Genomic DNA, 26,301 nt, shown 5'->3' with positions numbered 1-26,301 from the left:
GAGGTATTCAGTCAGTGGGGGTGCATACTGTCTCCTAGCTACCAAGGAGTATGGGCTCCACCCTTTGGGCACCTTTTGGGCACCAATTCTGACCAAGGTGATAGGCTGGTTCAAATGTCTACTAGGGTAAATTGTAATTCAATTGGTCACCTAGCATGACTGTGCAGCTTTCTCTGTGTGTTACAATTTCATTGGCCACTTGTGTGTGGCCAGGCCCAACCACATGGCCTTTGCTCTATAAAAGTTAGTCTGGAAAGCAGGGAGGGGTCATCCTCTCTGTAAGGGGCGGCCCTGGCCGGTCTGTTTGATGGTTGGTTTGATTCTTGATGCTTGGCGTGAAATAAAGCTTTGCTTTACTATCGCTTTGTATCAGTCTCGCTCCTTTAATCACAGACCCATTATTGGGGTACCCATTTTGGGGGGACCCAACACTCCAAGCTCACTGACTCATCATACCTCAACATCAAGACCCCTGACTCCAGGAAATGAATGACTTACGAAGGACACCTGGACCCTGTCCCTATTCTGACCAGTTCCTGGATGCCTAAGAGGACCTGTGCACCAGACCACATTAGCCAAGAAAACAGGGGACTTCTTCCTTTCATTTCTGAGTCTCCTGGACACTCAGCAGGTCTGTATCTGCTCTCTCTATCTTCAATAAACTCTGCTTTCCCCTCATACTGGCTTACATTCGACTTCCATCCTGTGTGAAGCCAAGGACCCTTTTGGCCGCTGGTCCTGCAGGATCCCCCTTTGGGTCCTCAGACCCAGCATACCTGCATCATATGGAAGGACTGGAAAGACAGCTTTATTTACTCGCAAATATCTTATATAAATATCAATGTATTGTTTGGGGAAAAATGGAGCACAGACCACTGCAATTGTGTGGGGACAGGAAGGAATATAAGAAATGTCTGTACCTTCCTTTTAGTTTTGCTGTGAACCTAAAATGGCTCTGAGAAAAAAGTCGTTAAAATGAAAAATAATTCTTTCATAGATGCACTTTTGGTTTTTACTTAGGATTTATGGATCCTGAATAAAGAAAATTTTAGTAAGAATTTTTCATGGCAATGTCTCATGTACCTAAAACGATTATATGAAAGACAATATCAGGAATACTGTATCTTCTAGATGTGTTTGTTGTTGTTAATTAAAATGGCAAAGATAAATCAGACTTTTGTATTTTTGGTTTTGTTTCCACATTTTTACCTTTTCCTTTTATTTTGAAAGTAAGATGTTGATATGAGAGCTTAATTAAAAAAAAAAGAGCATGAAAGGGAAATAGTTTTGCTCATATATGTTTTTAAAGGAACATATGGCAATTTGGTTTATGGTCACTTTTCAATATAAAGAGGATGTGTTAGAATCAGAAAACTATTTTTAGTTTGCTTATTATTCAATAGTAGTCAAATATCTTGACATTTACAGGCTCATGACTCCCTCTAAATTTTAATGGTCAAATATGCCCCTGGGTATGCTTTTGGTCATTTACTTCAAAGAGACCTTACAGTGAATACCAACCAAGAAAATAAGAGAAAAGGGAAAACAAAATTAGTTTACTTACACATATCAAATATATTGGTAATTTTTCATTTTTCAAGAATATATTTTTATGTGACAGATTTATCTGAGATGTTTTCTCTCAAAATGAGTTTAAATACTCATCAAAGAGAAAAATGCAATAAAAATACTGAGAACAGCAAAACAAAAGAATTAAGTTACATTTTTAGTCAATGAATTGGAAGCAGGTGTTAAACATAGAGAAATTTCTCATTCCATATGTGTCTTCAAGTCAAGAACTATGAGAATAAAAAGAGTAACAGTAAATTCATAAAGATAACTATAATTTACTTCTATCGACATCTATTAGGGGAAAACAACCACAACATCAACACTAAGATTAACATTGACTTTGTAATGCCATTTTTTGTTTCTATGAAATAAATTTGAAATTGAAGCCAAGAATAATTTGAACATTTACAGAATACATCAATAATACATCATTACTCAGATTTTCCTCAATTCAGTGATTTTAATTTTCTGTTGAACAAGTGGGGTTTATCAGAGAACTTAGCATCTGAATGTAAAAGGGGAAATTGTAAAATGCCCTTTTTAAATTTGCATGTCTTTGGCTCCTGAATAGCCATCAATGTAATTGTTTCTTAAATGCTATGCAAATCTTTTCTCCTGTGTTGACCCTAATCAAAGCAATTAATTCCATAATGAAGTCTTTCTTTATAGACACCATCTTATTATTATCTTGGTCTAAATTAATAACATCATGATAATAATTAGTAGATTTGAAATCATCTATTTCTTTCTTACAGCATGTGGACTTCTTATAAGAGAGCAACAGGGATGGAAATTAGAGTAAAACATGGCAGCTGCGTTGATTGGTGTGCCCTCCTAACCTTAGCATCTGCAACATCGGCCTTATTTAAATGTGAATGTGATGTGGTTGTAATGTTCTTTTTTTCACCAGACTCAACTGCTAAGTACAAATCTATATATTACATAATGCACATAGCTTATATATAATATATGTAACAGTATATATAAATATATATAAAACTATATGTAACTATTCCAAAATATATATTATATATGTATATAGCTCATGTTTATAGCCCATATATATATTACATATATGTATATAGCCCACATATATCATATTACATATAATAGCATATATATAATATATATAGCTCCTGTATACCATATTAATATTGTAGTGTGTATGTACATATAGAACTGTATGTAACTATTGCATAATAAAATAAATATTGTGGTATATATGTAACTGTGAAACTCAGTATCTAGTACACACACACATATATCCCATATATGTTTATGTATCTATTCTGATTACTGGAAAATAGATTTATGTATCTATATAGATTTATGTATCTATACTGATTAATGATTATCCCAGAGATTCATATCTAATTACACAGTTCACATATTCTTTACAAAGTTATGATTGATATCATCCTAGCTGATGAAATCTAGAGAAAGTGGACAAGATCAGAAAACTTTTCAAGCAACTCAGATTTACATGGATCTTTAGTGTTAACACATGAATGTGCATGAACTAGATCTGTATATACTGTATCTGATATGCTGAAGCAACTTCTTTTCCCACTGATCTGTTTTATTTTGATGAGTTGTTCTGATATCTTTACCCTTAATATACTTAATACATTGTTTTTTCTGCCTAATCTTCTGTCACCTTGGCAGTTCTCTCCCGGAAGGGATTTCATTTTGTGTGTATTCCTATTGAAAACCTTCCTCAGAAACAGTTTTCCACTTGTACCACTGATATCTAAAGGTAATTTACCCAATTTCATCCTTATTGATCATTTATATATAATTATTACAAAAAGTAATTATTTATATACATATTATAATTATTTATGCATATTCTAATAATATTCTTCTTATGTTTGATAATGTTCCACTGTAAGTAAAACGTAGAAACATTGGACTATGTGGGAACATTTCCCACTCTTAATGACATAATCACAATATGATTATAATTTTACATGATAATACTATAATGTTGCTTTAAATCATGTATGTACTTTATAGTACAATAAGAAAATATTGTCTTTTACATTTATCAAGTTTTTAGCATTTTGACCTCCTTCATTCCCCTCTAAAAATCCTCTTGTATCATTTATTTTCAGCCTAAAATACTTTCTTTACCATTTCTTATACTACATTCTGGTGTCAATATATTTTATGTGAAAATGTCTTTATTTTTTTCTATATTTTGAAGATATTTTTGCAACATATGATATTTCTGAGTAGATAGATTTTTTTCTCAATATTTTAAAGGTTTATTCCACTGTCTTCTGGCATCCAAGGATTTTGTTGTAGATTTCCCTATGTAGCTTCACTGAGGATTTTTCTTATTTTTGGTGTGCAGTACTTTTTCTATGATATTTTTAGGTATAGTTTTCTTATATCTAGCTTGCTTTGAATATGCTGAACTTTTTGAAACTATATATTATGTACCAAAATAGGAAAATTTTTGTATTTTCTCGAAACTTTTTTCCTGTTCTCCTTTGGGGACTGCAATAACAAGTATTTTAAATATTTTGATATTGTCTCAGAAGTCCCAGACACTGTATTAATATTTTTCAGTCTTTTTTTCTCTTTGTTTTTTATATTGGATAATTTGTATTGATCTTTTTCAGTTTCACAGATTCTCTCCTGTGTAATCCCTATTTTGTTGTTAAGACAATCAGTGAAATTTTATTTCAGTTCTATTTTTTAGTTGGAGTATATCCATTTGTTTTTTTTTTATTGTTTCAAAGTTTCTGTTCATATTATATATCTTTTCACTAATTACAAAAATATTTTTCATTATATTAGCAAGTATAGTTATTATAAGGGCTTTAAAGCTCTTCTCTGGTGATATCTGTTGGTATCTGGGTCATCTCAGAGATGATTTCTGTCGATTGTCTTTTATATTTGATAATGGGTCAAATTTTCCTGGTTACTCAGATGTTGAGCAATTTTGGTTTATATTTGCACATTGTGAAAATAATATTGTTGATACTAAGGATTCTGTTATACTCCTTTTAAGGATATTGGTATATTTAACAGGAACTTTAACTTGAATAAACTCAAAATTCAAATTCCATATCTTGGAGAGGAGCTGAAATCTGATTTTAGTGTCTTCATCCGTAGTTGGGTTGCTTGCAGTCTACTCTATACATGGAAACCTTATGTATCAACCAGATTCTGGACAGTTTGTACATAGAATGCAGCTATCTCCTCTACTGCTCTTCTCCTTTGAAATTCCCTCTGCATGTTTTTGTGGCTATGATACAGGGCTCTGTCTTCTCAATCACACCATAAAGATGAATTTTCTTTCTTTCGAACTTGCAAATGCCTTACATAGAGCTATACATGGGCTTCCCTCTAACTGAAAGCTCTAACAACAGAAAATTTGCCTATGTTGTCACTTTTCTCTTGCATGTAGAAGTTGATCTTCGAAATCATCTAGCTTGTCTTTGTTCATGCTGCAAAGCATTTGAGTAAATTCTGTTGTTGTTTTGCTTGTCATTTTGAAATTATCTACCAAGTTTAAAATTTATTTCAGTAGGAGAATCAGCCCATTAGGAGCTTACTTATATATAGATATTATGTGCAGAACTGTTAATGTGTTATTAAAAGTCATGTTGCAGCTATTTCTCTATTAAGTAAGTATGTACACTTGGCTTTCTTTGATTTTATTCTGATTGATATTCATTGAGCTTTATGAATCTCTAAACATATTATTATTATCAGGTGTATTTGATGTCCATAAAATTCATATTTTATTGATCAGGAAGTTTGCACATGCATTATATTTTTCTTTTGAAAAATTATCAGTGACTCAGCTTAGATCAATGTAGTCTCAGAAATATGTGGTTTTAATAGCGAATATTGTAATGATTGTTATCAATGAGTAATGATTTATATAAAATTTAAAATTTAGGTATAAAATAATCCACTGAGATAATTATGGCAAATATTATTGTTCTTTTAGAGATAAAAAATGAAATTGAGGTTAAATAATTTTCACAGTCACAAAGCCAGGAAAAATAGAGGCAGTATTTCAGCTCAAACAAGGTTTGCATATTCTACTCCTTTCTTCCACAATACTTCCAAATCCAAAACTATTTCTAAATATATTATAATGATTTCTAAGTGGGAGATTAAACCTAAAGCTCTAAAAATCTATATATCAAGCACATTTAATGCCCCAAATCATAGTTTTAATGCAAATAGAATGGCACCATTAAGGAGAATCCTATCTTTACTCCTTCTTATACCTACAACTTAAACTTTACAGGCTAGATTCACCAGAACTGAGTTTTAAATATTATGCAAAAGTTACTCTAAAATTTATTGTGGATTAGGAAACTAGCTTTGAGGAAGACAGAAGTCAATGTGATCAAATGTTTATGTAGACTCATATTATTTTACCTATCACAAAAAAGAAAATGTAGACTTCTACTTCAGGGAAAATGGAGTAGGTATACTTTTCTTCATTGCTTCTACTTAGCACAGTTAAAAACCCTGGGTATTATATTTAAAACAAAACTCAGAAGATTATGAAAAATGGAGAGAATAAAGTAGACTGGTTAATTATCTTGGGTCTTAGAAATGACAAGGAAGTGAATTCCCTGAATCTTATTTTTGCCCATAAGTCCTCAATTTGGAGATAAAGAAGCTGACTACTTAAAAATACTGATAGGCACACATAAAAATAAAGCCCAAACAAAACTGACTCTCTCTAGTAAAAGGACCAGGACCTGCCAAACAGATGTAAAATTTTCAGATTGTAACTTCTCTATTCCAGGCAAATACCATAGAAAATACTGCTCTTACCCTCCTTCCCTCCAGCTAAGATTTTGAATGGAGAACATCCACTTCCAGCCTCCCAAGGCTATAATGAAGACCCTGTTATGATGGTGTCAGAGAATACACAGTACAAAGATGAAACCTTCATTCCCATTGGCCAATAACAAGACATCCCACTCAGAAGAATATGTAGCAAGCCTACAATTTCACCCCTTTCAACAGGAACAAAGTGCTCCCTCCTATGTGAGGAAATGTCAGAGGAGGCCTACATGAAAGGCAGGATTTTCACTATTGCCCAGGAGGGGCAATGTCATCCTCACTGCAGTGTCAGCAGAAGCCACATGAAGAGCAGTGTTCTCATTCCTACTTAAGAGGAAGTAAAAGCCTCCCAAACCCTTCAGGTGTCAATGGAGACCCAATAAGAAATTGACTTACCTCCACCTGCTAATAGTGAGGTGATAACAACTTTCTCCAGCCACAGCAATATCCAAACAAAATAAAACAATTAAAACATAAAAATTAAGTAAGCTTCAGAATCTCATAATATAACAAGTTTCAATAAAAAAATCATTTAACATACCAAGAACTAGGAAGACCTCAAACTGAATGAAAAAAGACAATAAATATCAACAGCAGGAAAATAAAGATGACAGAATTACTTGACACAATTTTAAACCAGGGCAGATAAAAATGCTTCAGTAAAGAATTATAAACACTCTTGAATGAAATGAAAAATTCGAAAGCCTTAGCAAGTCAATAAAAGATATAAAGAACCAAATGTAAGTTTTCTACTGAAAATACACCCATTTTAGGGCACGTGGGTGTCTCAATGGATTAATCCTCTGCCTTCAACTCAGGTCATGATCTCAGGGTCCTGGGATCAAACTCCACGTGGGCTCTGATCAAGCCCCACGTTGGACTCTCTGCTCAGTGGGGAACCTGCTTCCCTCTCCCTCTCTCTCTGCCTAATCTCTGCCTACTTCAGATATCTCTGTTAAATAAATAAAATAAAATAGTTGAAAATACACCCATGTTTTGGGACATAGATAGTTACTTAGAAACAGTTTGATCTTTTAGGATATTATTTATTTTTTTAGAGTATTAATTAATCTCTGTTAGGTGGGTACAAAGACATATTTAATCTGGGGTTAATTTTTTTCCCCATAACTAAAGCAAAATCCTTCTTATTATCTCAAGCGATATTCTCTGAATTGAGTTTTTCTGCTCTGAGTTATTAGAAAGAGACACTACTCTTGACCCTATAAATCTTCAAGCAGTAGTCCCCGTAATCCCGGCCGTTTATGTCTCAGCACTGGGTAGTTTTGGCATGTACATGTGGTGATCAGTACTCATCTAAGTGTCGGAAGAAGACTCTCCTCAGATCTCTGGAATTTCTCTCTTGCAGTTTCTCCTGTCTGATACTCTGTTCTGTAAACTCTTGCCATCTTGTCTTCCCTAGAATTTCAGCCCAGTCTCTTCAATGAGAGACAGACAATCTATGTAGTGTTGCCCCGACCCTGGATCATAATTTAGAAACCTTCTCCAGGAAGTAAGCTGGAAGTCACATGGATCATCTCCTTTGCTTCCCATCATTCAGGTATCATTGTCCTGCTGTCCGATTTCTTGAGTGCTGTTATTTCATTTGTTTTGTTCTGTGTTTTAACTTTTTTATAAGGAAAGGTAAATCGATTTCCTGTAACTCCATCTTCATGGGAAATTCAAACTTAACTTTTAATCTTTATATATATTTCTATGTTGCTTTCTTGTATATAGCCTATAGTTTTATCTTCATTTATAACCTACCTCATGATCTGTTTTGATTGTAATGTGCATAAAATTAATATTTAAAATAATAATCCATACATTTAGGTTTCAATCTACTATTTTGCTCTTTGCTTTCTATTTGTCCCACCTGTAATTTGTGGGTCCCCCCCCTTTTCTGGTCTTCTACTGAATTTTGATTTTTAAATTTTTTTTAAAGATTATATGTATATATTTGACAGAGAGAGAGAGAGAGAGTGAGTGGACAAGCCGGGGAAGCTGCAGGCAGAGGAAGAAGAAGTTCTCAGAGGGAGCCTGATGCAGGGCTTGATCCCAGGACCCCAGGATCATGACCTGAGCCAAAGGCAGACTCTTAACTGACAGCCACCCAAGTACCCCTTCTACTGAATTTTTAAATGATTTTATTTATCTTTATTTTTAGCTTATTGCTGTTTTTTTTTTTTTTAATTTTGGAGGTATTTCTAGGTTTTGTAATATATTTAACTTATCAAAGAATCTTACAGTTGTACACTTTTATATTCCCTTCCACCTTTTGTGCTACTGTTGTCATATATATCACATCTACATGTGTTATAAATCTCATGCTATATTGCTTTTATATTTGCTCATTTATTTTTTAAAAACATGTAAAACATTAGGAAAAATATATCCACACAATTTCCCTTATCAGCACTCATCATTCATGTAGATTTAAATGAACATATGGTGTCATTTTCTTTTTGCTTGAAGTGCTTTTTCTTTAAGATTTATTTATTTATTTTAGAAAGAGAGAGAGCATATGTTTGCATGCACATGGGTGAGGGTAGAGGGAGAAGGAGAAAGAGAACCTTAAGCGGGCTCCAGGCCCAGCACAGAGCCTGACCCACGGACCCAGAGCTTGATCTCACAACCCTGAGAACATGATACCGAGATAATGACCTGAACTAAAAATCAAGAGTCCGATGCTTAACCTACTGAGCTACCCAGTGCCCTAAAGTACTTCTTTTCAAATTCTCATAGTGTCATTTTGCTGGTGATTAATTCTTTCAGTTGCTGTTTGTCTTTAAAAAAACTCCTCCTTTCACTTTCAGTGTTGAAAAATATTTTTGCTGGTTAAAGAATGCTAGATTAATTTTTTCTTACAATAAAGATATGTCTCTTGTTTTGTCTCCTGGGTTATATACTTTACAAAACATATTGTGCAGTCATTCTTATTTTTACTCTTGTCTTGACTACTTAAAGTTTGGCAATATTTTCCTGTTTTAAGATTTTCTCCTATCCTTGGTATTTAGGAAGTTCATTTTTATCTACTTTGATGTGGTTTTCTTTATATTTACTCTGCTTATTTTTGTGGCGCTTGTTTGAGCTGTGGGTTTAAAATTTTTATGAAATATGCAAACTTTTTGGTTATAATTCCTTCAAAAATATGTCTCCATCTCCCTCTCTTTCCTTTTCTTCTGGGATTTTGACTACATGTATGTTAGTCTGAATAATGTCTCACAGTTCACAGCTGCTCTGTTTATTTTTCTGACTTTTTTCTTTCTATTTGACTTTAGTTTCTATTTTTTTTTTAATTTCTATGACATTTTCTTCTGTAGTCCTTACTCTGTCTTTATTAATTCCAATATACTTGTAATTTCAGATATTTTATTTTTAATACCTAGATACTCTACTTTTATCTTTTATGTCTCTTCCATTAGTCTCTTCATCAGTCATGCTTCTTCCAACTTTAGGAAGTTTTTAAGCATTTAATAATTCTTTTATTTCCAACACTTCTTGTCATTTCTCTGTTGATTTTATCTGAATGGTTATAGATTACATTTATCTCCTTCTTTTCTTTTTTTTTTTTTCACTTTAGGGTAAACTTTGCAGATTTCAAACTCTTGTTTGCTAGATTCTGATGGGTCCTTTAAATAGCGTTTGATTCTGTTCTTTTGTTTACCTAGGTTTCTTGGAATTAGTTTAATCATTCCTAAGATTGTATTTCTGCTTTGTTAACACAGAGCCACAGTAATTTTATAGTCAAGAGTTAAGTCAGTATTACAACTAGGTTGATATAATTCTGAGGATTCTATATTATTTGGTCTTTCCATTCTGACTTTCTTTCCTTTCTGACTTTCCATTCGGACTAAATTATTCCAAGCCTTGTGTGAGCTTCAATAATAGTTTTTCCTACTACTCTCCTGGTCCTTGAGTGAGTTCTGAGAATGTTTAAGCTTAAGATTTTCAGTTTTTCCCTGAAAGTTCTTCTGTATTTGGCTTCATGAAATTGTATCCTATGCTTGCATAGATCGATATTCATTAAGAGAAATAAAGAAACTTCCATGAAAGAAACTTCTGTCAAACTTCTTCCTTGATAGTTTTGTTCTCTCTGGTATCCTGCCCCCACAAATGCCAACTGTTTTGTTCTATATGAACTTCTATCTCTGTCTTCCCACCTCACGGCAACATAAGACACAATTTGCTCTGGAAACTGTCCCTGTGTTGTAGTCTGAAGAGATGTCTTCACACTATATATCAAGTTGTAAAGCTGTGAGATTATAGGGCTCATCTTGTTTGACTCCATTTTCTCAGGGATCCCAGTCCTGTTCTACCTTTCTTCCAATTTGTAAAAATAATTATTTCATGTAATTTTGTTCAGTTTTGTAAGTATGCATGGAAATTGATGCTGAATGTTGTCTGGGCTGCATGTCTCCAGCAGGCCAGCCTATCTTCTTTTCATTGTGGCCAGTTTCCCAAAGCAAGAAGCAAGAGAGGGCAAAGACTAACCCACGAGCATGTTTCAAGCCTCTGGGGTCCTTTTTCTTACATTCCATTGTCCTAAGCAAATCAGGTGATGAAGCCCAGAGTTAATGAGTGAAGGGATTAAACTAGGAAATGGGTAGGGAAAGATGTGATTTTTTTTTAGGGACCTTTACTATGATGACCAATCACACAAAATTTATCAGTAATTACAGTATTAATTATCTCCAGTAGAGAGATCACATCTGGAGCAATAGCATCTGTGGAAGATTCTCCATGGTATAATGTATACTAATCCACCATATTCTTCGAAGATCAATTCTTCTTTTACAGACACTGAAAAGGTAAGTTAAATTGAGTTGTAATGGGAGTCCCCATTCCTGCATTTTCAAATTTTTTGAGGGTGGCAATAATCTTTGCGTACCAGAGGGGATGTAGTTTTGCATTTGACTTATGATTTTTATAAAAGAGGAAGCTCTAAGTTTTTCACGATTTATCCTACTATAATATCCTTCAATCCAAATATCAGGGAGCAATGTAGAGATTCTCCCATTTACTGAGTAAAATAATTTTAACTATATATGAAGAAACTGGGCAAATAAAAACAAGGTCTGTGAACCCTTGTTCCATTGTACTACAGATTCAGTTAAAAACCCACTCATCACCTAAATTCAAGTGGATTACAGTGGCAGTCTGGATTCAAAGCATCAACATTAGGATTAGAGCTGGTGTGTAATAACCCATGAGCTTGCTACCTGACAGATGATCCTTTAGAGATTACTAGAAGGAAGATTTGTGGCAAACATTTATTATATGGTTCCACTTTAAGTTGTATGGACTATCTTTATTTTAGGGATTCTGAGACTGCAACTAGTCCAGATCTTAGAATGGTATAATTGCAATGACTCAATTACAATGCCTCAAATGAGACCTATTTTCAACACAACTCAATATTTTTGTTTGTGGTAAGATATACATAATGTACAATATATTCTATCAGCTTAAAGTGTACAGTGCAATGGCATTGTTACTTTTTCATATCTGGACCACCATCACCACCATCTACTCCAGAACTTCTTCAAATTCCCAAATAAAACTCCATATTCATTAAATAATAACTCCGTTTTCTCTACCCCCAACCCATTCTCTTTGTGAATTTGACACTCTAGGTATCTCATACAAGGGAAGGCTTCTCAGATATATTTTGGGCATGACTCTTTCTTGGACCTGTGCATGTGCTCTTTTTCCAAAACTCCCATGTGGACAATTGATCTTAAACGTCTTAACTTCCCAGAAGTATTATCCCTGTGTCTTCTAGGATCTTAGCCATTGGATTTCTTAATTTGTAATTTCTTGCCCCATCCATCAAAAGCCCTATTTTCCTTCCTGCAGTGCCAACGGCTGCCCACAGTTTTTCCTACCCTGGTACCTGAGGCATGCCACTTTTGACCATCTGAAGTCTGAGTTCGGTAACAAAGACCAGTCACACAAGCAACAGCCAGACAGGTTGCAAATTCTTTCCATGTTGCTCTCTTTGGTTCCTGGAGGGGAACTGGGGACTGGGCCACTGCTTTCCCCAAACTGTGTAGTGCTGGGGAATGGATGAGATAAGAGTAAATAAAAACACCACAAAATTTCCTATGATTTTGCAGGAGGCTTCTTCTTAATAGAGCATTCACTTGGTTGCTATGTATTTTTGACTGATTTCCAGAACTTCTATAAAGTTACTGTAGCTAATTTCTAGTTGTCTAATGATTCCATGAGGAAAGGAGTGCTTGGGGTTTTCTTGTCTGCCAGCTGGCTGATGTCACTCTTCCTCGCCTTAGATTTTTTGTTATGTTTTTAAAGATTTTATTTTATTTTATTTTTATTTATTTGACAGACAGAGATCACAAGTAGGCAGAGAGGCAGACAGAGAGAGAGGGGAAACAGGCTCCCTGTTTAGATTAGAAAGTCTTTGAGTTGAGGGGTGCCTGGGCGGCTCAGTCAGTTAAGCATCTGACTCCGTTTCTGCTCGGGTCATGAACTCAGGGTCATGAGATTGAGCCCCGAATTATGCTCCTGCTCAGTGTGGCATCTGTTTGAGATTCTTTCCCTCTCTGTCTCCCTCCCGCTCCAACTCTGATCCTCCCCTGCCACTTGTGATATCTCTCTCTCTCTCTCTCAAATAAATCAGTAAATAAAATATTTTTTAAAGATTTTATTTATTTATTTATTTGACAGACAGAGATCACAAGTAGGCAGAGAAGCAGGCAGAGAGAGAGGAGGAAACAGGCTCCCCGCTGAGCAGAGAGCCCGATGTGGGGCTCAATCCCAGGACCCCAGGATCATGACCTGAGCCAAAGGCAGAGGCTTTAACCCACTGAGCCACCCAGGCACACCCCCATCTTAGGTTTTAAACTATTATTGTTAAGTGTCTTGGACTTAAATATAAAGAAATATTAAACATTTTTTTAAAGATTTTATTCATTTATTTGACAGAGGGAGAAAAAACACACACACAAACAAGGAGAGTGGCAGGCAGAAGGAGAGGGAGAAGCAGACTTCCTACTGAGCAGGGAGCCTGATGTGGGACTTGATCCCAGGACCTTTGGATCCTGACCTGAGCTGAAGTCAGACACTTAGCCAACAGAGCCACCCAGGCACCCTTAAATGAATTTTTAATTTGCAGTTATGTTGATTACCTGTCACTCTCAGATGAACCTAATATAATTTACCAGAAAATTTCTATATAAAACATATCTGCAATCATTTGTATAAAATTTCAACGTATTAACATTAAATTTTGAAAACCAATTTTGTAGTATTTAAAATTTCCTTAAAAATAAACTAATTTACCTTAAAATATAAATCTCACATATTTGATGATTGATTATTTTGAAATCTTAAAACAAAGTATAAGCAAAAATTTTAATAACAAGTATTATAAAATTTACCACTAGTCTTTGACTTAAACCTATTCTAAATCTCAATACCATGGAATTAATCCATTATATTTATTATTTTAATTCTGTAATTAGTGTATTCTTTTTAAAAAAAGATTTATTTATTTGAGAGAGAGAGAATGAGAGCGAGAAAGAGTATGAGTGGGAGGGGCAGAGGGAGAGAGACTCTCCAGCAGACTCCACACTGACCTTGCAGCCCAACATGGGACTGGATCTCACAACTTTGAGATCATAACCTGAGCTGAAACCAAGAGTCCGATGCCGGTGACACCCAGGCACCTCTGTGATTAGTATATTCTTAATTCATTGCCAGAAATATTTTTGGTATCTTTTTAGAGGTTCATAATATTATTTCAATACTTTTACAGGGTTGTAGGCAAATAGAAGATAACTCTCGGGCTAACTAGGGTTACTAGAGTTCAGCTATTATCTAACTGATTTTATTATTATTATTATTAAGGATAAGGAATCCAAGTGAAATAAAACTATAGCTACTGTAAAGTACAAACTACACATATCTTTATACTAAGATTCTAATTGTATGTTATCACCATTTCTACACACACTCACACACACACACACATCCATATACACATATACACCTCTAGTTAGAATCCTTGTTTATGGGTGGGGAGCACTTATATTGGAAAATACATATGGGAAAAACATTTTGTCATTTAAAATGCATTTAAGTATGTAAAATTGTTTCTTTGCATTGAAAGTTTTTAGTTACTTTGCCCCCTTCCCACTTTCTTAATAAACTCTTAAGAGACAGAATCCATATTTTATTTATCTTTCATTGTTTAAGTGCCAAACACATTGTTTAATTGCTAAAAATCTAGTGTGAAATGGGCACTCAATAACATTTAATAGAAAAATTATAAAGAGGGTCTTCTATTGGGCTTTTAATGATGACCTATCAAATTCTTAGAATTGTAAGCATATTTTCTCTACGTCAGAAAGGTTTTATAATACTAGAATCTCTTGTACAATATATACTCCTGTTATTTGTCTTGTCCAAATACTGAATTATGAACAGTGAGGACACAATTAGCCATTACGTGCCGGTTACATAGATTTCCTTCTTCTTATATGACATCAGGTGTTGGTTACTGTCTCCTTCCTATGCAGTTGGGTATATAGAAAACTTATGGTCAATATAAGACGGAATGCCTTCAATGGTACATATACTCGTTTAATAAAAAGTATTTTTACTATTTAAAAATGCAGACAATTAAACAAACATTCCTTTGCTTACAAAAATTTTGAGCCATTCTTACTTCCAAATGAAGGTTTTATATAGAAACTGTCATAACATGGTGAAAACTTTCTTATTCCAATACCATATGGCAAGGATGTCAAACTCCTGAAATTTATGCCCATGTTCATGAATAAGAACATCAAAATCTTCTGAATCACTTTATTAACAACTTGAATTTTACAATAAATGATATGGCTAAAACAATTCATTTGAAAATACTTGTTCCCCATTTCCAGATTTTAAAACCTCATTAAAAGGAATGTTTTTATCCTCTTGTCTTAGAATCTACTGCCTTAAAGTGTTCTGCCATTTCTGGAACACTTTTCCTCTTTAGGATAACAACCACTGTTCTTTCAACCATTCTTAGATATCCTTAAGTATCATTCTTGTCTTAAGATTTAAATGTTCACTACAAATGCATTCTTTTCATTAGTTTGTGACACAGAAAACTCAAGATGCCCTTTGTTTCAAATTTAGTCTGAAATCAGCCACAAAGACTTAAGTCAAATCTGAACAGATGAAAGTGTGAGCAGGATACAAGATCCAGGCTGTTCTACAAAATAGTTAAAGCTCTGTGAATGAACGCAATCTCTTTAAGAGAATGTGTAGAAGAAGACAACGCTGGGAACTGGTAAAGAAGCCTAAAAGCGCTCTGAAGGACAAGGTGAAGGGAGAGCATATTGTGTAAACAAAGCAGGAGGTCACACATCAAACAGGAGATGTGTTCAACCAAGCTAAATGCTGAGATATAGACCCCAAAAGACTTCCGCTTTGAAGATTACATAAGTCAGAACATTGTTCAAAAGCATAGCTATGCAGCTTTAATTGTCTCTGTAAAGTTGTGTTTCTTGCCAAATTGCCAGTAAGCTAAACATAAACAAAGAAAGAAAAGGACCAAAAAAAAAAAAAAAAAAAAAGGGAAGAAAATCTGCATCCATCTTTTTCTACTTCTGATACATTTTACTCCCCCATCCATGTGGGGAACAAAGGCTAAAGAAACAAATTAAATTTCCTTAGTACTTACAGCCCATTGACAAATCCTTGAAATAGGCAGAAATGACCACCCTCCAGGAACTCAGCTATCTCAATGTTGATACTTTGCTAAGGACAAAAGGCCATCTTAGTTTAACATTTTTTCCACCTCCAGGATCCTCTAAGTCTCTTTTAACATATAAAAATTCTTTTGGAAACTCCTTTATCTCTACCCTCCAAGATATATGTTAGCAATCACCCTCCAAGCATATGGCCCACTGATATACATCTGAAGGGTCTCACAACTAAGGTTTTATTAGACAGTAATAAATGACCTTTTCCTAAAAATAGCTAGCCCTCTCAAGGTCCTGGAAACCTTGCTTCTAAAATTCCTTAGAGACTTAACACTATCCCTAATCCCCTCCCAATTTGAAAGTACATCATCAGTCACCCATCACAATCCCAGTGCAGCTCTTTCTGCCCAGGGTTCCTGTCTTTGTGCTTTAATAAAACAACTATTTGCACCTAAGATAGCTCAATAATTTTTTCTTCACTGTTTGCTCTGAACCCCAACATTTTCACATCACCCCAGAGCCTCAGAAAATACCTTTTTACATTGCGCTGTGTTCTCTGACTAAATGTTATGCTCCTACTTGCATTTTAAACTAAATGCATCTAATGGATGGAGATCTTCCTATTGCTTACATACAAAAGTGATATTCAGATTTTTCTCCTAATGGTTCATGTGCCATCAGCATCTCAATGACTTGTCAGAAAACAAAGAAGAAATACCATAGATAGACCTTGTTGGACCACCTGGGTGGCTTAGTTGGTTAAACATCTGCCTTTGGCTCAGGTCATGATTCTGAGGCCCTGGGATCAAGCCCCACAATCTTGTCCCCCCACCCCCACCCCGTGCTTGGGCACATGCTCTCTCTCTCAAATAGATAACTATATCTATCTCTATCTATCTCCATCTATCTATCTATACTAATATTATAAACAAATTTGAGACTTTTTCCTTTTACAAAAATGTTCTTTGATGACTCAGAAAACCCCTAATTCTCTCATCTTCCTTCCCCATTTTAAAGACGGACAAATTGAGATTTATAGATAGGAAGTTAATTTGAAGAATGCCTTATAATAAAAAATAAATGCATAAAAATCACTTTTTATGTGCACTTTTTAAGTGCACTTTTCTAGAGCACTTTTCATGGACAAAATATTTTTAATTATAGGTGAACAAATTGAAAAGAATGGAAGAATTTAAATGATGCACTTGTTTTTTTAATACCTGTTAACAGGTGCTAAAATCTGTTTGAATTCTCTGAATGAAGGTTTCTGTAGCCCAAGTCTCATTATCATAAAACCCAAGATCAAAAAGACTATGAAATATTGAGTGTGATTTAGTTTTCAAATGCAAAGCAGCAGCTGGATTAAAGCACAAGGCTACCAGAAAAAACCTGGAGAGAAGCAACTGACATCTTTAGTCATCTGGTGTGCTCTCAGACAATGAACAGACTGATTGGATGTAGAAAAATGGGAAAATTCATCATATTCTTATTCTAATAAGTTTCATCTCAGGAAACTGATATGTGGCAAGCTACAACAGGTCATTCTTTTACTCAGCAAAGGAAAAAGAAGTGATTGATACTTGGAGGACATAGGTAGAAATAAATTGTTTTTGCTAAATTTATATTTACCCTTTAAATAACACTATTTATGAAAGTTTTTAGTCCAAGACAAGTTTTTCTACAGCTCATATATATGTATATGTTTATATATGAATATATATGCATATACATATATAAATATGAGTGTGTATGTATTTATTTATAGGAAGGAAAGAAGGATGGAAGGAAGGAAATTCAAACGAAGTCAGTCATCAATATATTACCCAAAGAAACTTACTTATGTTATTTTTTATTTAATATGTATTTTATATTACAAATAAATGAAAATTCAAAAGAAGGCCAACTTTACATACCATAAACATATGTAAATATGTGGGGAGCAACAAAGAGAATAGTAAGAATTACCTCTGAAACCATAAGACACTAAGGTAATACAAAGAATGCTTTAAAAAATTAAGAATGATATACTCCCAACTTTGATAAATGTTCAATATAAGAATAAACTATTTAGAGATAATTTTATTGTGAGACAAAAGAACTGTTAAATGGTTAAACATATCATTTAGTATGCATTTATTATTATGTCACCTGATATCCCTTGCCTAATGATAATCATTGAATTTATTGCTAAGAGGACTGACTCTGTTTCTCTCATAGCAGGAATAATTCTATCAAGCTGTAGACCAGAATGTATTGAGGAAAAAAACGCACATAGTTACAAGAAGAAGAAAGAAAGGAAAGAAGGAAGGAAGGAAGGAAGGATGGAGGGAAAGAAGGAAGGAAGGGAAATTAAAATTGCTCCATGTAATTGCAAACTCCAGTGTTATTGTTTTGTTTTTTTGGGTTTTGGCTCTTCCCATTTAAAATAAAAAAATTTAAAAAAAATAAAAAAAATAAAAAAAAAAACAAAAAACAAAAAACAAAGCATGGTCAGTATTAACTCTAAGGAAGTAGTATAAGTTAAGTAGATGAGAAATATAATTGAATTGCGGAACAAGGAGGAAGAAGACTGGATTCAGAGAATAGCTAAAGTTTTAGCAAGTATATATATGAGTAGGATACATCCTAATTATTATTATTAGCATCAATTAACAATATGGAGACAAGGACAAAAAAGATTAGTTTGAAGGTTACTCTTAAATTGTACAGGCATGAGATTTTTTTTTTCTTTTTTAACTGTTGTCTTCATGCTCCTAATGTCCTTAGTAATGGCTTTGTTTTGCTTCATATATATATATATAAAACACATACACACACACACACACACATATATATATACACAGTAAAATAGTATGTGTGTTTTGTAGAAGACATGGGTAAATGTTAGAATGTCCAGATTAAAATAAATTACTAATTACCCTGCCCAGCTAGAGATTATCATTGTTAAAATGTGCCTATCATTTCTACCTTTTTCCTCTCTTAAGCAATGATTCCAAGTCTACATAATGAATAATCTGTTTTCTTCTGCTTTCCCATCTGTAAATGCAGTTAATCAATTGCCTTCATCACAAATTTGCAAGGATAAAATGTGAAAATCCTTAGAGCAGTGACTGGTCTTAACTAACATGTTCAGGTCAAACAATGAATTTTTTTCAAACCAGTTATGTTTCAGCTACTGCTATAACCCAAGGATAGCTAACAGAAATACAATGTGAAAATATCTACATTAAAAAAGAAGAAAGACCTAAAGAGTAAGGTAAACAACCTAACTTTAAATATCAAAAAACTAAAAGGAGAGCAAACTAAGCCCAAAGTTACAAGATGGGTGGGAATAATAAAGATTAGAGCATAAATAAATAAAATACAGAATAGAAAAACATAACAAAACAAAGAGTGAAACTAGGAGTTTTCTGAAAGTTTTTTTTTGTTTGTTGTTTGTTTGTTTTTGTTTTTGTTTTTTAATGAAAGTAAAAAACCTGAGGTAGGCTAATTAAGGAAAAAAGAGAGAAGACAAAATCAAAAATGAAAGAGGAAACATTAAAAATTATGTCAGAAATTAAAAATATCATAGAGAACTGTTATAAACAAGTATCTGTCAATAAATTTGACTATCTAGAGGAAATGGATACATTCTTAGAAAAATATTACCTATCAGAATTGAATCAAGAAAAAACAGAAACCCTGAATAGACCAATAACAAGTAAGGAGATTGAATAAGTAAGCAAAACTTCTCAACAAAGAAAAGTCCAGTACCATATGGTTTCCCAAGCAAATTCTACCAAATATTTAAAAATTAGTACCAATACTTCTTAAACTCTCCCAAAAATAGAAGAGGGAATACTTCTAAACTCTCTTTATGAGGCCAGTGTTCCTTTGATATCCAAGCCAGAGAAAGGCACCTCCAGAAAGCACAGCTACAGACCAATATCCTTGATCAATCAGACACCAAAATCATCAATGAACTATTAGCAAACCAAATTCAATGACACATTAAAAGGATTATACACCGTGACCAACTAGGATTTATCTCTGCAACACGAGGATGGTTCAATATATGCAAATCAGTCAACATGATCAACCACGTTAAGATAGTGAAAGAATAAAATTATATGATCATCTCAAAAGATAAAAAAAAAAAAAGTTTGACGATACCTAACACCCTTTCATGATACAAACGCTCAACAAATAAGGTATAAAAGAGAGTTAAGTCAACACATTAAAGGCTATATATGAAAAGCCCATACCTAATATGATATTCAAGAGGGTTAAAACTGACAGCATTTTACCTAAGATCTGGAATAGGTCAAACATATTCACTCTTGCCACTTCTGTTCAACATGTTCTGGAAGTCCTAGGCAGAACAATTAGTCAACTAAAATAAATAAAAACATGTCCAAATTGGAAAAAAAAGTAATCTCTCTTCACAGATGGCATGATCTCATTTGCAACAAAAACACTGTTAGAACTAAAAAATAAATTCAATACAGTTAAACAATACAAAATGAACATACAGAAATCATTTGCATCTCTACATACTAACAATGAACTATAGAAAAATAAAATTAAGAAAATAATACCATTTACAACTGCATCAAAAAGAACAAAATATTTGTGAATAAACTTAAACAAGAAGGTGAAAAATATGTTTAAAATAAATGCAAGTAAATTGAAAGATATTCCATATTCCTGGATTGGAAGAATTAATATTGTTTAAATGCCCATACTTGCCAAAGTGATCTATAAATTCAGTGTAATCCCTATCAATATTTCACCAGAATTTTTTATACAAAGATAACAATTAATCCTAAAATTCATATGCAACCCCAGAGACTCCAAATACTCAAAGAAATCTTGAGAAAGAATAATGCTGGAGGTATTATGGCTCTGGAACGAAAACAGTCATATAGATCAATAGAACAGAATAAAAACCCAGAAATAACAACACACATATATGGCCAACCACTCCTTCACAAAGGTGCCAAAATACACAAAAAGGAAAGGATATTTTCTTCAGTAAATGATGTTGAGAAAGTCACATATAAGCATGCAGAAAAATGAAATTGGACCCTTATTTGACACCATATTAAAAAATAAACTCAAATACATTAAATGCTTAAACATGTCGACCTGAAACTGTAAAACTCCTAGAAGAAAACATGGAGGAATAACTTCTTGACATTGATCTTTTCTGTTATTTCTTTGATGTGACATCAAAAGCATAAGAAACAAAGCAAAAAATAGACAAGTGGGACTATGTCAACCTAAAAAGCTCTGCCTAGAAAAGGGAACAATCCAGAAAATGAGAAGACAACTTATGAAATGTGAGAAAATTTTCCCAAGCTGTATCTGATGAAGAGTTAATATCTGTAATATATAAGGAGCTTCTACCATTCAATAGCAACAACACAGCCCAATTACAAAAATGAACAAAGGAACTCAATAGACACTTCTCCAAAGACATGCAAGTACTCAACAGGCACTGGAAGACATCCTCAACGTTTCTAATCATTGGGAAAATGCAAATCAAAATCACAATGAGATATCCCCTCAACAGCAGTTAGAATGACTATTTTCAAAACACAAAAAAAGTGTTGGCAAAGATATGGACAAGAGACAAACATTGCATACTGCTAGTGGGAATATAAATTTGTGCAACCACTATGGAAACCAGTATAGAGATTCTTCTGAAAATTAAAAATAGAATTACCATATGATCCACCACTCCCACATCTATGTATATTAGCATTGCAAATGAAATCATGATCTTGAAGAGATCTCTGTACCCCCATGTTCATTATTTACAATAGCCAAGAGATGGAAGCAACTTAAATGTCAATCTCCAGCTGAATGGAAGAAGAAAATGTGGTGTATATATCTACTGGAATATCATTCAGTCTAAAAAGAAGGAAACCCTACCATTTGTAACAACATGGGTGAACCTAGAAGATATTACTCCAAGTGAAATAAGTCAGACACAAAGGAACAAATATTACATGATATCACTTATATGAAGAGTGTAAAGTAGACTCATAGAAGCAGGACGTAGAGTGGAATGATGGTTGGCAGGGACTGGGGGGAAGGGAAAATGGGAAGGTATTAATCAGGGGGTGTAAAGTTTCAGTTATATGAGATAAAAATGAATCCTAGAGATTTACTGTACAGAATACTGCCTATAGTTCAAAATACTACATTGTCTACTGAAAAACTTGTGAAGATGGTAGATCTTTGGATAAATACTCCTATCACACACACCATAATAATAATGAACAAAGAGCGTAGAAGGAAACTTTTGGAGGTGACAGATATGTTTACAGTGTAGATTTTGATGATAGTTTCATGGATGTTTACTTTTCTCCAAACTCATCAAATTGTATACATTAAATTTATATAGCTTCTTATGTGTCAATCATACCTCAATAAATAATTAAAAGAAGTATAATATATGTCACAACTTTAAGCCAATTATATAACCTTAACTTTTTTTTTTTAACCAACCACATAAAAAAAGTAGAATGAATCAGGTAAAAAAGTATAGTAATATATTTTATTTAAATAAACATATCCACAATATTATCATTTAGCACCCCACAAATATGATCATTATTAACATATTTGACATGCTTTTATACCAAACATTCAAATTTTGGTGTGTATTTTATACTAACAGTACATCCTAATAGGGAGTAATCACATTTTTAAGTGCTTAATAGCCTCATGTGGGTAACTGTTGTAGTCTTAGGTAGCAAAACTAGCCACTGATGATAAAGCACAAAAGGAAACAGATACTGACCCCATCTTAAAAGCAGATGCTGCAGAAAATAAAAAAAAAACAAACATGAAACTGAAATAGGGTAACGTGAACAGTAATCAGGAAAATGGAGACAGGTATTTCTTTAGCTTAGACAAGGAATCTCTGACAAGGCAGCTAGCCCTTACAATGAGATTTGAATAATTTAAAAAAAGAAAAAATGGGAGAAGAAAAGACCCGATTAAACACAAATCTACTGCCATGCCCCTGAAGGAAAAGCAAACAAACCAACAAACCAAAGGGGAAATAACCCAGTCAGGTTGGTTGAAATGGGCCAGAGGAGGAACTAGAAAGTAGATGAGGTGAGGAGAAATACTGAATGTAGGTCAATAGAGCCTTAGCCCCCAAGATAGGATACTTGGGCTTTATTCAGTTTGCCATGAGGTCACAGAGGGACATGTTCAAGGGGCCGACAGGACCTGCTCTGTGATTTAGGAAGACACTACTGGTTTTGAAGAATGAGTGAGCTGCAGGGTCAGAATGTGGAAAAAGTGAGTGGCTTAAACAATAATTTATTTTCTTATAATTCTGGAAACTAGAATTCTGACATTAAGGTAATGGCAGGTTGATTTCTTCTGATAGACTCTTTCCTTGGCTTGGAGATGGCCATCTTTATCTGGTGTCTCCACATGGTCTCTCTGTGCCTATCCCCTAAAGTCCTCTTATAAGGACACCAGTCATACTGGATTAGAAACCACTCATAAGACTTCATTTTATTCAATACTTCTTTGAAGGAAGGTACTATCTCAAAATATGGTTATACCCTTAAGTATTGAAGGCTACAACTTGAACATATGAATTTAGAGAGAGACACGAATCAGTCCATAGCAAGCATCACTAAATATTTCAAAGGTGTTCTGTGGATCAGAATTTGGGTATTCCAATAAAAGATGTTATCCTGACTTCCCAATCAAGTTGTCTTATGAACCATCTCCCAAATACACTCTTTGTTCACCCACACATGCACCATCTCTTTCCTATAACTTACCAAAATGCTATTATATTTCAAGTCCCAACTCATGTTCTACAACTCTTCTTAGCAAGATTTGGGTTGAGAACTAAATTTATCAAAACCCACAGCACATTGCTTCCTCCTTCACTTCTCTTCCTCTACCCCCACTTCCTTTTTTTCTTCCTATTTTTATCTCTTCTCCTTCACCCCATTCTACCCTTTCTTCCCTCTCACTGCCACTTTCACACTCTATATTATGAACGTTTTCCTGAGTTTATAGACATTACTTATTAATTATAAAATAATTCTCCTAAAAATAATATAATTACTACATGTGATCCATCTTCTCAAAAAGTTTATGTTACTTACCAAATGACTATAAGCTCCCTGAGAAAAATACCTTCATGGCTTTTCTTTGTATCTCACATAGTGATTTGCTCAGTATGGTGACAACTGCTTTATTTTTATGGACATACTATTTAAAATAATTGTTTTGGTGATAGTAAGAATAGCAATAGAAATCTTTCAATTACAATCTTTTCTCCATAAAATTTGCTATTACACCAACTGGGAGCTGGTACATTTGTTTAAATTCTGCTCACACACCAATGGTCAATTATGTAGCAAGCTATCTTATCCTAAGTTATTGTGTTCCTCTCTCTTGTTCAGAATCCTACTGAAACCAAAGCTCACATACTCCTCCGGCAATGCAATTTTCTTTTTATCCTAACTCCCTGCAAAGCACCATAGCAGTCTGAGCCATAATTATATTTATCATAATGTCTACCTTAGCTCTTATCTCCCTTCCAAGATTGTCAGTTCTTGAGGGTCTGACCTAAGTTCTAGGTATCTTTATATCCATTACTGGAAGAAATATTTATTGTTAAATGAATAAATACAAAATAACCACTTGAGCATTTTCTGTTTTCATATACACTCATACATTGTTAGAAGCCCTTAAAAAGGTACAGTTTTGAAATAAATGGTAGGAGAGTTTTTACCTTGTTTAATATAATGAGGAAGAGAAAGAATAAGATCAGGACAGAAATAGCTGACAGTAATAAATATTGACAATAACTGACAATTTAAAAAATACATATCTGCCTGATCAGAGCATAGGGCTGGGAATCAACTGAGAATAATTTGTTACCAGCTCAGCTACTGAATCCTTGAGAGCTGACACACAGGTGAAATGAGAGAACGGTTATAGAGGTTATTAACACTAATGAGGACTATTTTTTTTTAAGTGATGTTTGAAGTGGGGATTTACCAGATCAGGTAATAGAACTGATTGATGTATTAATGGGCTGAATATATCATTCATTTGTTCATTCAAAAATATTTAATGAGTCTATTTTCGTGTGTGGTGTATCTCAATGTAAGAAAGGAATCCATCAAAATCCTTGAGGAGAACACAGGCAGCAACCTCTTCGACCTCAGCCGCAGCAACATCTTCCTAGGAACATCGCCAAAGGCAAGGGAAGCAAGGGCAAAAATGAACTATTGGGATTTTATCAAGATCAAAGGCTTTTGCACAGCAAAGGAAACAGTTAACAAAACCAAAAGACAACTGACAGAATGGGAGAAGATATTTGCAAATGACATATTAGATAAAGGGCTAGTGTCCAAAATCTATAAAGAACTTAGCAAACTCAACACCCAAAGAACAAATAATCCAATCAAGAAATGGGCAGAGGACATGAACAGACATTTCTGCAAAGAAGACATCCAGATGGCCAACAGACACATGAAAAAGTGCTCCACATCACTCGGCATCAGGGAAATACAAATCAAAACCACAATGAGATATCACCTCACACCAGTCAGAATGGCTAAAATTAACAAGTCAGGAAATGACAGATGCTGGCGAGGATGCGGAGAAAGGGGAACCCTCCTGCACTGTTGGTGGGAATGCAAGCTGGTGCAACCACTCTGGAAAACAGCATGGAGGTTCCTCAAATTGTTGAAAATAGAACTACCCTATGACCCAGCAATTGCACTGCTGGGTATTTACCCTAAAGATACAAACGTAGTGATCCGAAGGGGCACGTGCACCCAAATGTTTATAGCAGCAATGTCTACAATAGCCAAACTATGGAAAGAACCTAGATGTCCATCAACAGATGAATGGATAAAGAAGATGTGGTATATATACACAATGGAATACTATGCAGCCATCAAAAGAAACGAAATCTTGCCATTTGCAACGACGTGGATGGAACTAGAGGGTATCATGCTTAGAGAAATAAGTCAATCGGAGAAAGACAACTATCATATGATCTCCCTGATATGAGGGAGAGGAGATGCAACGTGGGGGGTTAAGGGGGTAGGAGAAGAGTAAATGAAACAAGATGGGATTGGGAGGGAGACAAACCATAAGTGACTCTTAATCTCACAAAACAAACTGAGGGTTGCTGGGGGGAGGGGGG

Source organism: Enhydra lutris, unplaced genomic scaffold (genome assembly GCF_002288905.1).
Source record: "Enhydra lutris kenyoni isolate GAN:26980312 unplaced genomic scaffold, ASM228890v2 scaffoldscaffold21, whole genome shotgun sequence".
Taxonomy (NCBI): Eukaryota; Metazoa; Chordata; class Mammalia; order Carnivora; family Mustelidae; genus Enhydra; species Enhydra lutris.
The sequence above is the reverse complement of the archived record's forward strand: the minus strand, read 5'-3'. Positions refer to the sequence as shown.